This window comes from Bubalus kerabau, chromosome 5, assembly GCF_029407905.1.
Source record: "Bubalus kerabau isolate K-KA32 ecotype Philippines breed swamp buffalo chromosome 5, PCC_UOA_SB_1v2, whole genome shotgun sequence".
Classification (NCBI taxonomy): domain Eukaryota; kingdom Metazoa; phylum Chordata; class Mammalia; order Artiodactyla; family Bovidae; genus Bubalus; species Bubalus kerabau.
In genome coordinates, this window is record NC_073628.1 from 126,081,690 (window position 1) to 126,096,190 (window position 14,501).

Genomic DNA, 14,501 nt, shown 5'->3' on the forward strand with positions numbered 1-14,501 from the left:
GGACCTCTGGCCCTCCTCCTTCCCTGGGCAGGGCCTGCAGAAGGCTTGCTGGGGCAGGGCTGACAGCCTCCCCAGGCCCACCCCGCACTGGGACCAGCTGCCTCAGGCCCCCTGCAGAAGACCTCAGGCCAGTGGCAGCTGAGGCAGGAACCTGGATTCCATGTGCATCCTGGACAACAGCTAGGAAAGGGTTTCCTGCTGCGATCCGAGCACAGCTCCATCCTGCATCTTATAAGCACAGGTACCAGAGTGGAGGGCTTCCCAGGTGGCTCAGTGGTAAAGAATCCGCTTGCCAGGCAGGAGTTGCAGCTCCAACCCTGGGTCAGGAAGATCCCCTGGAGAAGGAAATGGCAACCCACTCCAGCATTCTTTGCCTGGAGAATCCCATGGACAGAGGAACCTGGCTGTCTACAGTCCATGGGCTCGCGAACGAGTCGGACATGACTGAGCAACTAAGCAACAATAAATCGACCCCCAGACACATACTCAATTGTCCACTCAGCTCCTCTACTGGGCTGTGTAATAGGCATCTCTCTCCTCATGGGTCGAAAACTAGTAAGTCCTCGATCTTTTCTCCTCCCATAGTCTTCTTCACTTGAATTCATGACAGTTTCATCATTGTTCAAGCTGAAAACCTTGGAGTCAGTCCTGACCTCTGTCTCTCTCATACTCGCACCCACTCCATCAACAAAGCCTTCCACACACGTGCAGATTCTGACCGCTTCTCCCCATGTCTCCCTCACCCTGCTCCAAGCCCGCATCAGCCCTTGCCTGGTTTGCAGTAGTCTCCTCAATGGTCTCCCTGCCTCCACTCTTGCGCTCTGTAGTCTGTTGTGAACATCCCAGGAGGTAGACTATCCTGTGAAGACAGGGGTCAGGGCAGTGCCCTTCAGGGGGGCCCCATGCTGTCTGGAGCAGTGGTCCATACTACCTCTCCGCCTGCATTCCTAGGGTTTGCTCCCCTTCCCACACCCCTCCAACCACAGGGGCCTCAAACTCACCAGGCACGCTCCCAACCTGAGGGGTTGGGGTTTGCAGCTCCTCGGCCTGGACACCTTTCCAGGTTTCCACGTGCTCACTGCCTCTCTTCCTGGGCACAGCCTCATTCCTGTCTTTGTACAAAAACTTCCTTTTCGGTGAGGTCTTCCCCAGCCTCCTTGCACCACCCTCCTCCAATTTCTGTCCTGTGATCACTTTCTTTTTCTGCATGATACCTATCACCAAACATACTATAATATTTATTTGTTTTATTTTTTATTAACTTTTAAATATTTTTATGTCTTTATTTTTTTTTAATAAAGTCTTTATTGAATTTGTTACAATGTTGTTTCTGGTCTACGCTTTTGGTCCCAAGGTATGTGGGGTCTTAGCTCCCCGACCAGGGATCGAACTCTCACCTCCTGCATTAGAAGGTGGAGTCTTAACCACTGGACCACCAGGGAAGCCGTATAATCTTTATTTATTTGGTTTACTATTTGTCACCCCTACTGGATAATCAGTGTTAAAGAATCCGCCTGCAATGTAGTAGACATGGATTTGATCCCTGGGTCGGGAAGATCCCCTGGAGAAGGAAATGGCAATGCACTCCAGTATTCTTGCCTGGAGAATCCCGTGGACAGAGGAGCCTGGAGGACTATAGTTCAGGGGATCTCAAAGAGTCAGAGGAGACTGAGCATGACTGAGAACAAATGGGAATTTAAGTCCCTAAGGTTAGAGATTTTTACCAGACACACAGTTAAGTGTTCAACAAATACTTGTCAACTGAGTAAATGAACAGGAATCAATTGTTCTGATGTGTCTGTGTCAGCTTTTGCACTGAGCCAATGAAAGGAAGAGCAAGAAAACACCTTAGACCGTCAAGTTCAGGTCTTCCTTCAGTTGAAGGACACTGAGCTCTAGCAAGGAGGCGGATATTCCAAGCATCACAGCACACTGGCTTTAGAGCTGGGCTAGGAATGGATACCCTCAGCTCTCAAACAGAGCCTGTCCTCTGGCCCTCCTGCCACCCACGGAGGTCACTCCATTCTGACAGCAATTTCCAGTCTCCTGAGCGGTAAAATTAGAACAAGGAACCTACAGAAAGCAAAGAAATAAGCTATGGGGCAGGGGTATTTTTAGGCTTGCTGGTTTCTAAGTGCACACATATAGAAAGGTCTACCCATATGGCTATATATAGTGGCTAAATCAGGAAGTCAGTTGAGTGGTGGGTCAGCTTTTCTGGGGGTGGCTGAGTGGGGCTGTTACCACACGATCAGTTTCCAGCCAGAGTGGCCGATTCCAAGGAAACTGAGCCTGCTGAGTCATCTGGAAGCGCATACCTCACATGGGGTGCTCAGAAAGACTCTGAGGACTCAGATCCTCCTTTTTCTTCTCCTCAATCAGCCAGAAGTTACCAGTGAAACTCCAAGGCCCACCCGGCATCTTAAGGCCAAAGTCTCCCCAATGCTGGCTTGCTATCTTGGGGGCAGATGGGGATGGAGACCGAGCAGTAACCTGGAGCCTCTGTGTGCCCAGCTGACCACAGAGGCCTCCTGGGCTCTGGTCCCTTTGTCCACCAGGACTTCCTAAAACCTCAGACCAGATATAAAAGATGAGACCTAGATTAGCATAAAGCACTTCCTAGTGGACAAACATTCTGTTCATCACGTATGGATCTCATTTTATACAACAACTTACTAGGGAGATACTCGTAAAATTGTCTACAGTTTTAAAAAAAAATTCTCTCCATTTTACAGTTGGAGAAACTGAGGCAAAGTGTGAGTAAGTGATGTATCACCCAGGTCTCAGCTTAAGTGGTGGAGCCAAGCCATCTAGTTCCACAGCCCTCAGGCTAAGCTGCACTGGCCAGAGGGAGAGCACTTATGGGGCTTTGAGATTCATGGCTGATCTCGGTATTGATGCTGCAGATCTTTGACTGGTCTTTGAGCTAAGTGATGAATGTGTAGTAAGCACATCAGTTGCTTATGAAAAGAAATGAGGGTAAGTCTGTTCCTTTTATCTGGGAGAAGCCGAGGGACGGATCCAGAACCTTCATGGAACATGCTGGAAACAGGTTTTATAGTAGCTGTAATGGGAAACCACTCGGCAGGGTGACATGGTTATGGAAATAAAGGCTAGTGTCCCTCTGCAAGGCTGGAAAAGGACCGAACACCAAAGTTGGGGTAGATCCTTGCCCTCATGTGGCTTATGTTGTAATGGAGGGACACGGACAATGACCACAAACAAATGAGATCACTAAGATGGTTATAAAGGGGCTAACCAAAATAAAACAAGGGAATGGGAAGGGTTATGGGTTGAGCTGTGTTCCCCCAAAAGCTGTTGAAGTCCCAAGGCCCAGAGTATGACCTTATTTGGAGGTAGAGTCTTTATGGAGGTAATTGCGTTAAAAAGAGATCATTAGGGTGGGCTCTAATCCAATATGATGGGTATCCTTATAAAAGGGAAAATGTGGAGACAGGCACACCAGGAGCATGCCACGTGAAGAGGAAGAGAGCTCAGAGTCAAGAACACCAAAGATGGCTCCATCCTTTGGAAGCTCGAAGCAAGTTCTCCCCAGAGCCCTCAGAAGGAACCGACTCTGCCAGCACCTTGATCTTAGAAGCTTCTAGCCTCCAGAATAGGAGACAGTAAATCTCTGCTGTTTAAGCCACCAGTCTGTGGTGCTTTGTAATGGAAGCCCTAACAAACTAATGGGCTTCCCTGGTGGCTCAGATGGTAAAGTGTACAATAATTACCACCTGCAATAAAACAAGATAATGAAATTGGAGACCTGGGTTCAATCCCTGGGTCCGGAAGAGCCCCTAGAGGAGAAAAATGGCAACCCATTCTGGTATTCTTGCCTGGAGAATCCCATGGACAGAGGAGCCTGGTGGGCTACAGTCCATGGGGTCTCAAAGAGCTGGACAGGACTGAGTGACTAACGGAGAAGGCAATGGCAACCCACTCCAGGACTCTTGCCTGGAAAGTCCCATGGACAGGGAAGCCTGGTAGGCTGCAGTCCATGGGGTCGCAAAGAGTTGGACACGACTGAGCAACTTCCCTTTCACTTTTCACTTTCATGCACTGGAGAAGGAAATGGCAACCCACTCCAGTGTTCTTGCCTGGAGAATCCCAGGGACGGGGGAGCCTGGTGGGCTGCCGTCTATGGGGTCGCACAGAGTCGGACAGGACTGAAGCGACTTAGCAGCAGCAGCAACAGCAGAGTGACTAACACTTTCACTTTCAACAAGCTTAACACACAAAAAGGATTAATTTAGCTAACAGATCAGTTTAGGTCTATCTGAGGAGGTAACAACTGGGCTGAAGCCTGAATGTTGAGAAGAAAAATCGGCAGAAGACCCACACCCCAGACACGGGAACTAACTCCGCGTATCTATGGAAAGGCCCGTGTGGCTGGAGCAGGGCAAGAGAGGGCAGAGAGAATAGAACCTTCATGGAACGTGCTGGAAATTGGGGTTTTACACCAACTGCAACGGGAAACCACTCAATGGAGTGACGTGAGACCCAACTTTTCCCTTTAAAAGATCCCTCCAGCTGCTCTGTGGAAAATAAGCTTGAGGATTGGGTAAGGGGAGACCAGTTAGGAGAGCGAGGTTCACGTTCAGAGGAGAAATGAGAACCCTGGCTGAGAGCACTGGCAGAGGAGAGGGGAGAAGAGCTCTGGTTCGTGATGAACTTTGGAGAACTCCAACAGGACTTGCCAGTCCTGGAGCGAGAGAAAAAGGGACGTATGGAAGACAATCCCTAGGACTTTGGCGTCTAAGCAGCTGAAAGGACCATGGTGCTTTTTACAGTGGGAGTGGATAGAGGACAGAGTTTCTTGATGAGGAATAGCCAGTCAGCTCCCACCCAAATAAGATTTATAAGATGAGACCAAAGCAAAGATTAATGAGACATGGACCCCCTCCTAGAACTCAGGATTTGAAGGAGGCAGACACATAAATAAATCATATGCATACACCACGTCCAGCAGCTGGCTACGCGCAGCTAGGAGTGACCGGGGAAGTCGGCCAAAGGAGGAAAAGGTTTCTGTTTTACTTTTTCAGGAAAAAGTTTCTGTTTCACTTTTTCAGAATAACTTCAGACTTCTACAAACATTGCCAAAACAGTACAAAGAATTCCCAAATACCCTTCACCTAGTTTCCACACATGTTAACACTATACAAATTAACGGTACAGTCATCCAAACCAGGAAATTAGCATTAGCTACAAACCTCATTCAGATTTCATCAAGTTCCCCATCTGGTCCAGAGCCAATCCAGGATCACCGTAGCACATGTTTCCTTAGTCTCTCCAGCTGGGACAGCACCTTCATCCTACTCGGCCATGGCCTTCATGCTCTTGAGTGCTAGCCAGCGGTTTTGTAAAGTATGCCTCCATGGGAGTTGGTCTGTTGTGTCCTCAGGTTGTGCATTTTTTTTCCAAATTTATTTATTTTTTATTTTTGGTTGCGCTGGATCTTTTTGCTGCACAGGCTTTTCTCTAGTTGTGGCGAGTGGGATCTACTCTCTAGTTGCGATGTGCGGGCTTCTCATTGCCGTGGCTTCTCTTGTTTGCCCTAGGGCTCACAGACTTCAGGAGTTGCAGCATTCAGGCTCAGCAGTTGTGGCACATGGGCTCAGTTGCTGCGAGGCACGTGGGATCTTCCCAAACCAGGGATCAAACCCGTATCTCCTGCATTAGCAGGCAAAATTCTTTACCACTGAGCCACCAGGGAAGCCCCAGGTTATGCATTTTGACAAGAACACCACAGAAGTGATGCTGTGCGCTTCTCAGCACATCATATCAGGCAGCACACGAGGCCAATAAGCTGTTACTTGTTGATTCTGATCACCCGAGTTAGGTGGGGTCTGCAGGTTTTTCCACTGTAAAGTTATTCTTTTCCCCGTTGAGTTAATAGGCATCTCATGGGGAACTACTTTGAGATGATGTAAACATCCTGTTTCTCATCTTATTTTCACGCAAATGTTTGTTTCCGCTGATGAGTCTTGCTTAAAACAATCACGACCGTGGGTGTCTGCCAAGGGGTGGTTTTCTATTTCCTTCACGCCTTCGAATATTCAACAGTCAGAATTTTTTCTGTAAGAAGGCTCTCCCTTTTCCCTTATTTGTTTACTCAAATATTTACTGTATCATTACAGACGTATTATTTCCTATTTTTCCCTCTTATTCTGTAAGTTATAATCTATTGTGATCATTTTTGTTGCTGCTCAATCTCAAGTTTGGGAGTCAGGAGCACCTCCCAGTTGGCTTCTGTGTTCAAGAGGAAAATTTTGGAGCAAAACTTAGGACAAAGTTATGACAGGGAGGCAGAGGGAGAAGGGAGAGGAGAGGCTTCCCAGCCTGGAGGGCAGCCGTGGGCCCTACACCCAGTCCTCTCTAAGGATGCTGGCCAGCCTCTGGGCTGGCTGTTCCTGACCACGAGGGCCAGGAAGATGCAGCCACTTGCCTTGCTCAGGGGGAACAACCCCCACTGAAGGTGCCCTGCCTCTAGCAGGACCTCCCCAGGGACCGACCAGCAGGCTGCAGCTCTTGGGCTGTTAAGGCATCTGCCTGGGTCTGCTCCAGAGGAGCCGTCCACCATGTGCACTGACACCAGCCTCCCAGCAGCCACTTCCTGCCCGACGCTGCTTTGTCAGAAAAGCCATCACCCAGAGCTCTGGGGATCCCCATTACTCAGCCCATGACTGAAGAATGTTCCTTTGATCTCCCTACCTGAAGGGATTGTATCCAGGGAGGTGGCTTGACCCTCAGAGTTATGGAGTGACGAAACCCCTCGGCCTGGAGACCATCTAAGCGAGACTGGCTGTCGTTTGGACTGGTTTGCTGTTGTTTTTTTCAACCCAGGGCCTCGGTAAAGTCTTGCGGGGATGCCCAATAGGTAAAGTAGGTGGGAGCGGGAAAAGGGGGTGGGGGAGTGGCAGTTGGATTTCCATCAGTCTAGTCCAAGCCCCTGTTGACAGAGATGGAGCTAGGCCCCAAAGGGAAATGGTTTATCTAAGGTCACGGGGGCAGTGGGTGGCTAGGCAGGACCAGGACTCAGTGTCCGGAATCCTTGTGTCCTTCTCACCGCTGCACATTCCCAATCCACTGGTTTCTTGTTTATAGATGACTGATGAGGCCACAGCCTGGGTTTCCTTGTCCGTTTCCTTTGTTATCACAGCAGGCAAAGAGATAGAGACCAGTCTTCCAGGCCCTTCTGTGGCAGGACCTCTTGGCAGGTGAGACTCACTGACCCTTCACCCCCAGGGAAGAGGAGCTGTCTTGGGTGGTTTAGCAAGTCAAGGCCAAACTTACTTGTTAGTCTCTCCTGGCTGGAGGCCCATGACCTCACCCAGATCTATTGCCAAAGGGCTAGAATCTGGGTACCATTTCTTCCTTCCCTCCCTTCTCTTCCGTCAGGATGGGAAGCATCCTTTTTCCCTCTTTTAAATTTCAAATTAAAAGCTTTAAGATAGGTTAAACATTCACATGACTCAAAATTCAAAAACTACAAACATCATACTGCAAGAAGTCTCCTTTCCAACTCTGCCCTTTGGACTTCCCCACCCCAGGGCAGTCACTGTGGTTCATCTCTTGTGCAACCTTCCAGAGACCTTTGTCAGGTTAACAAACTTTTTCTCTAAAAGATGAGATAGTAAAATATCTTTGGCTTTGCAGGTCATAGGGCCTCTTTCAACTCTGCCATCGGTGGAAAAGCAGACACAGATGACACAGAAATGAATAAACGTGGCTGCGCTCCAATGAAGCTTCATTTATGGACCCTGAAATTTGAATATCATGTAATTTTCACATATCACAAAATATTCTCCATTTTTTCCAAACATTTAGAAAAATGTAAACCACATTACCTCACACGCAATACAAAAATGTAGTATTTCAATGTTCAGATAAACCATAACATATTCAAGCACTATCCTGTTGGTGGACTTCCAGCCTAGTTCCAGGCCTTTGCTATTACAGAAAATACTGCGGTGTAGACACCTGCCCATACATCATGCCACATACAGGTGACGTCTCTGTAGGATACATCTGGGGACAAGTTTGATCAAATCTGAACAGGCTTTCTACTCCTCCCAGGCACCTCCATCCCTTTCCTCCTCTCTTTAAAGTCTTCATCTTGCTCCCTGAGTACTAATCAGTTAACATCACATATACTCAGAGCTTCACAAGCTCAAACCCTGGCATGTTTCTGCAGTGATGCTCTAACCAGTTGGCCCTGCCCCAGGCCAGTCCCTGGCGTAGATCTCACCTGAACTTTGGACTCCTAGTGGGATCCTGACTTGACTCTGTCACTGCTCCAGCCCTTCCTCAGGGAGCCCCAGGGGATGCATCAAAGTCACCAGTCTATTTCTGATGACTTCTCATTGGCTTCTCCAAGGGAAGCCAGCGTTCACCGTGCAAGAAAAGCCACAACCCTTAGAGGGGCATGTAACACGGCCACCCCACCCATGGTCTGACCTTCCTGTGACAGCTTCCCTAGTAGTTCAAATGGTAAAGAATCTGCCTGCAATGCAGGAGACCTGGGTTGGGAAGATCCCCTGGAGAAGGGCATGGCAACCCACTCCAGTATTCTTGCCTGGAGAATCCCCATGGACAGAGGAGCCTGGAGGGCTGCAGTCCATGGGGTTGCAAAGAGTCAAACATGACTGAAGACCAAGCACCGCATCACACGACAGCTTAGCGCCTAAGAGAGTAGACCTTGGAGCCAAACTGGGCTCAATCCTGGCTCTTCTCAGAGGTCTGACTTTGAGCAAACAAACTTGTCCTTGGTGAAAGCTCAGTTTTCTGACCAGTGAAACGGGCAGAGCAATAGTCCTCACCTTCAAGGGTGGTTGTGAATTAATCCACAGAAAGCACTTAGAACCGTGGCTGGCACGTATTACACACACAGTGTGTGCTGTGTCATTGTCTTATTTTTAAACTCAGTCATAGCTTTCTCTCCCACACTCAGCACCCACGTTTCACCTCCTCAGGCTCCCGGCTCTGTAGCCCTACTAGACTGTGGCCATTTGAACTCACCCCACGCCCTGTGACCTTTCTGGATTTTATCCCTGCTGCTCCTTCAGGCTGGGCAAGCCCTCCCCACCCTGCTCCCCATTGAAATGCTATCTGTTTTGCAAAGCCCAGCTCAGAGGCATTTTCCTTTCAGGGCCTAGGTCTCCTCCACTCTTGTATTTCCCCTTCCTTCTCATCTTGTATGATTGCCTTTCCACAGCCTCCTGCATTTGTGTGAGAATCGTATATGCTTTTGCCATCCCTCAAACTCGACTGCCAACTACCTGAGGGCAAAGCTAGGATCTTATTCATCTCTGAGTTCCCTGTAGCACTTAGCACAGAAACTTGCATGTGGGAGTATATAAATGCCTTTAAATGTAATTGCAAACTTGAACTCATTGGGGATGCAGAATGTGGACATATGAAGAAATACTTATGCTGCCCAAGGTAGGACTCATTACTTCTCCATGGTCTAGAAGTCACATTCATATAATCAGTGGGCACCAAGTTTTCCCCAAACCCCACAGGCAGGTTGGAGACCTGCAGGCTTCTGCTGATTCATTCCCTGTCATTCTGCCTTTGATTCAACAGATTCTACAGTCCTGCAAGGGCTTTCCTGGTGGCTCAGTGGTGAAGAATCTGCCTCCCAATGCTGGAGATGCAGGTTTCATTTCTGGTCCGGAAGATCCCCTGGAGGAGGAAATGGCAACCTACTCCAGTATTCCTGCCTGGGAAATCCCATGGACAGAGGAGCCTGGCCGGACTATTGTCCATGGGGTCACAAAAGAGTGGGACACGACTTAGTAACTGACCAACAATAGCTAAACAACAGTCCTGTGAACAGTGTTGGCTTTGCAATCAGCATCCAACTGTCTTTCATTCCTCCCATAAGACAAGGACCAGATGAAAGAGAACCCAGCTGCGTGCAGGATCTCAGTAGCTTTGGGGTGCAGCTACCCGACATGAATCAGGAACTTTCTACTCCTCACATAACGGGGCTCCAAAAAATCTAGATTGGTAGCCTACTTTGCTTATAACCAAAAATCTCTCTGAATACAGTTGTGACCGTGTGTGTGACTGGAGCTCCAAGAGAGCAAGGTCACCAAGCCACATATCTATGGAGACCATGTTGGGTTACAGGTAATAGAGATCCTAAATACCTGGCTTCTTCTGCCCTCATGTAACATAAATCCTGATGTCTTAAGGACCATGCCCTCCATGGCCCAGGCTCTTTCTGCTCTTCTGCTCTGCCATGAGATGTGACTTCCATCTTCAAGGTTGCCGTATGGTCATAACGTGATCACTGTGGCTCCAGATATCACTCACTCCAGACAAGAGAAAGGAGAAAGCGGGCAAGGAGCAAAGTGGCACAGTTGAGTCAACTTCCTTTAAAGAGCTTTATCAGAGCCCCTTCAAGCAACTTTCACTTATTGGACTGCCCAAAAAGTTCTTTTTTTTTTTTTGGTAAGATGGCTCAGGTAACATTTAGTTGTCTTTAACTTCATTCGGAACAATTTCGTTACACTATATTGTGATAGCTTTCATATTAGCATGCATTTTAAAAAAATCAACATTGGTCAATTTTTGTGTAGCCATTTTAATACTGAAGATGGAAGAAAAACAACATTTTTGGCATATTATCTTTATTACTTCAAGAAAGGTAAAAATGCAATGGAAATGCAAAAAATGTGTTCAGTGTATGGAGAATGTACTGTAACTCATCAAAAGTGTCAAAAGTGATTTGCAAAGTTTCGTGCTGAAGTTTTCTTGCTGGATGATGCTCCACAGTCTGGTAGACCCGCTGGAGTTGATAGTGATCAAATCGAGGCATTAGTTGAAAACAGTCAACTGCAATACACCACAAGGGAGATAGCCAACATACTCAGAATATCCAAATCAAGCACTGAAAACCATTTACACCAGCTTGGTTATGTTAATTGCTTTAATATTTGGAGTCAACATAAGCGAAAAAAAGCTTCTTGATTGTGTCTCCATATACAATTCTCTACTTAAACGTAACAAAAACATTCCATTTTTAAAACAAATTGTGATGGGCGATGAAAAGTGGATACTGTATAATACTGTGGAATAGAAGAGATCGTGAGGCAAGTGAAATGAATCGCTACCAACCACACTAAAGTCCGGTCTTCATCCAGTGAAGGTGATGTTGTGTATATGGTGGGATTGGAAGGAGTCCTCTATTATGAGCTCCTCCTGGGAAACCAAATGATTGATTCCAACAAGTACCACTCCCGACCAGACCAACTGAAAGCAGCACTCGATGACAAGTGTCCAGAATTAGTCAGCAGAAAACAATCTTCCACCAGGATAACACAAGGCCGAATGTTTCTTTGATGACCAGGCAAAAGCTGTCACAGCTTGGCTGGGAAGTTCTGATTCATCCCCTGTATTTACCAGCCATTGCACCCTCGGATATTACATTTATTTTGGTCTTTACAAAATTCTCTTAATGGAAAAAATATCAATCCCTTGGAAGATTGTAAAAGGCACCTAGGAACAGTTTGTTGCTCAAAAAAACGATAAAACGTTTGGGGAAGATGGAATTATGAAACTGCCTGAAAAATGGCAGAAGGTAATGGAACAAAATGGTGAATACATTGTTCAATAAAGTTCTTGGTGAAAAAGAAAAAAAAATGTGTCTTTTATTTTTACTTTAAAACTGAAGGAAATTTTTGGCCAACCCAATACCTCTCCTTGGCCATACCTGTGTCCCATGCACACCATCACTTCAAAACATAGTTTCTTAGCTGGGAAATGTAGTTTCTTAGCTCGGCACTTTGCTCCCCCAAATAAACTTGGGGTTTTGTTAGTAATGAAAAAGGGGGGAGTAGAGATGGGGTTGGGAGTTAGCTCTCTCTGCCAAAATTGGGACAATCGAGGAAGACTTCCTGGAAGAAAGGGGCCACAGTTGGATCCAATAAGAGCTCACCTCATGCCAGGCACTTTAAGTACAGGTCGGGGAGGGGAGGCTTCTGTTATCTTCCCGTGGGAGGGAGCAGTTCCAGTTTCCCTTTTAGAGATAAGGAAAATGAAAGCTAAAGCTGTTCAATAGCTCACCCAGGGTCATGGAAATGGCAGTTCCGATTCAAAGTCCAGAATTGGCCTGGCTCCCTTGTCCCTGCCAGGCTCCGTGCCTATGTGAGAGGAAGGAAAGAAGGGGGTTCAGGGATGGGGAGGCTCTCGGTGTTTTTCCAGAACAGAACTCTGACAGGGTTAGGAGGAAAAGGGAGTGGAGAGGCCCAGATTGCTCCAAGTGGGTATTTCCAAACATAGGGGTTATCTTACTTATCTATGGGCTAATTGCCAGAATAGTTGAATCCGTTTTACACTTAAAAAAAAAAAAAAAGAATTAGCATGAAATAAAAATCAAAAATCAAATGGCAAACTGAGGAGACACGTGGGAAATGAGAGCACCTTTCGATGGGATCCCAGAGACAGGGTCAGGGAGAGGGTGGGAGGACCAAGGGCGGGGGGTAGGGGGTGGTGGTCTCTGCTCTCGCCAAGTCCCTCCTGCCACCTGCCAGGACCTGGGGAGGTGAGTCCTGGCAACGTTCTTGCCTGGGGCTGGCGGCCAGCAGTGACACGCAGGGTGCCTTCCTCCTGGGGCCTCGTTCCTGTCCCCGCAGCCCCCTACGAGGCTCAACAAGTGGAAAGGGAACTCGACTCCCTCCTCTTCCACAGAGATGTCTCTAGACCAGGGAAAGCCTAGGGCCTCGGGTTTCAAAACCCCAGATTTGGGCCCCTGGTGTTAGAGCCTGCGGGGGTTGGGGGTGGGGGGGCCCAGGCAGTGGCTGTGCTCGAGCGCCCCCTCTGGGAAGGACCTGAGACTGCACACAGGGTGAAGAAGTCAGATGTGTCTGGGGCTCCTTAGGAGCTGGGTGGCCTGAAGCAAATTACTTGACTTCTCTGACTCTCACCTTCTGCATCTGAGAACCAAAATAATCCTACCTTGTGGGACTTAAGGGAGGAAAAAGACAAGGTGTTGTATCAATACATAGCCTTGTATCAACACACATGTAACCTACTAATTTCATTATTGTAATTGTTATTATTGCTGCCTAAAACCTGAAGTACAGAAAGAGGGACAGGTTGATGGGGGTAGCAGGGGAGGCTGGAGATGATCAGTTACTGGCCTTTCAAAGAGAAGATAGTTCCCATCCCTTGCCTCAGTGAATGCATAGAAGGGCTGAAAATGTGGGGGGGGGGGGGGGGAAGGAAATTCCAACACTATATGAATTAATCAGTAAACAGGGGCCTGGTAAGCCCCCATGATGTGCTCAGCATAGTTCTAAGCTCTCTGACAAATGTATAAAAAGTAGAGTGAAAACTCAGCTAATCCAATCATCGAGAAGTTGTGGAAGGTGAATTTTCTGGACACCTGAAAATTTACCAGCCCCACACACTTTAAGCACTTTTATATTAAAAAAAAAATGTTAAATACTTTTGATGAGAATATTTTTTAAGCCCACTATGCTCATCTCTGGCTTCCTAGAGAGTATTGAATACATTGTGTGTTCCCTTGTCCTGTGATATGATGATGGCCCTGGATTCACTGGATCATAGAAAAAGCAAGAGAGGTCCAGAAAAACATCTACTTCTGCTTTATTGACTATGCCAAAGCCTTTGACTGTGTGGATCACAATAAACTGTGGAAAATTTTTCAAGAGATAGGAATACCAGACCACCTTACCTGCGTCCTGAGAAATCTGTATGCAGGTCAAGAAGCAACAGTTAGAACCATACATGGAACAATGGACTGGTTCCAGACTGAGAACGGAGTACATCAAGACTGTATATTGTCACCCTGTTTATTTAACTTATATGCAGAGGACATCATGCGAAATGCTGGGCTGGAATCAAGATTGCCAGGAGAAATATCATTAACCTCAGATATGCAGATGACACCACCCTAATGGCAGAAAGTAAAGAGGAACTAAAGAGCCTCTTGATGAAGGTGAAAGAGGAGAGTGAAAAACCTGGCTTAAAACCCAACATTCAAACAACTAAGATCATGGCATCCAGTCCCATCACTTCATGGTAAATAGATGGGGAAGCACTGCAAACAGTGACAGGTTTTATTTTTTTGGGCTCCAAAATCACTGCAGACAGTGACCGCAGCCATGAAATTAAAAGATGCTTGCTCCTTGGAAGTAAAGTTATGATCAACCTAGACAGCATATTAAAAAGCAGAGACATTACTTTGCCCACAAAGGTCTGTCTAGTCAAAGTTATGGTTTTTCCAGTAGTCATGTATGGATATGAGAGTCAGACCATAAAAAAAGCTGAGCACTGAAGAATTGATGTTTTTGAACTGTGGTGTTGGAGAAGACTCTTGAGAGTCCCTAGGACTGCAAGGAAATCAAACCAGTCAATCCTAAAGGAAATCAGCCCTGGATATTCATTGGAAAGACTGATGATGAAGCTCCAATACTTTGCCCACCTGATGCAAAGAAGTGACTCCCTGGAAAAGATCCTGATGTTGG

The 14,501-nt window shown here is 47.1% G+C and overlaps 1 long non-coding RNA gene across 2 annotated transcripts; it reads left to right on the forward strand.

The window, feature by feature from the left end:
* Positions 1-5,957: 5,957 nt before the first annotated feature.
* On the forward strand, positions 5,958-10,052 carry LOC129653393 (uncharacterized). 2 transcript variants are annotated; one of them, XR_008715095.1, is made up of 5 exons: positions 5,958-6,080; positions 6,721-6,880; positions 7,108-7,220; positions 7,660-9,444; positions 9,589-10,052. It is a non-coding gene; the product is annotated as an uncharacterized LOC129653393 (long non-coding RNA). The 2 variants fall into 2 exon arrangements; XR_008715096.1 differs by having other exon boundaries at positions 6,034-6,172.
* Positions 10,053-14,501: the final 4,449 nt, after the last annotated feature.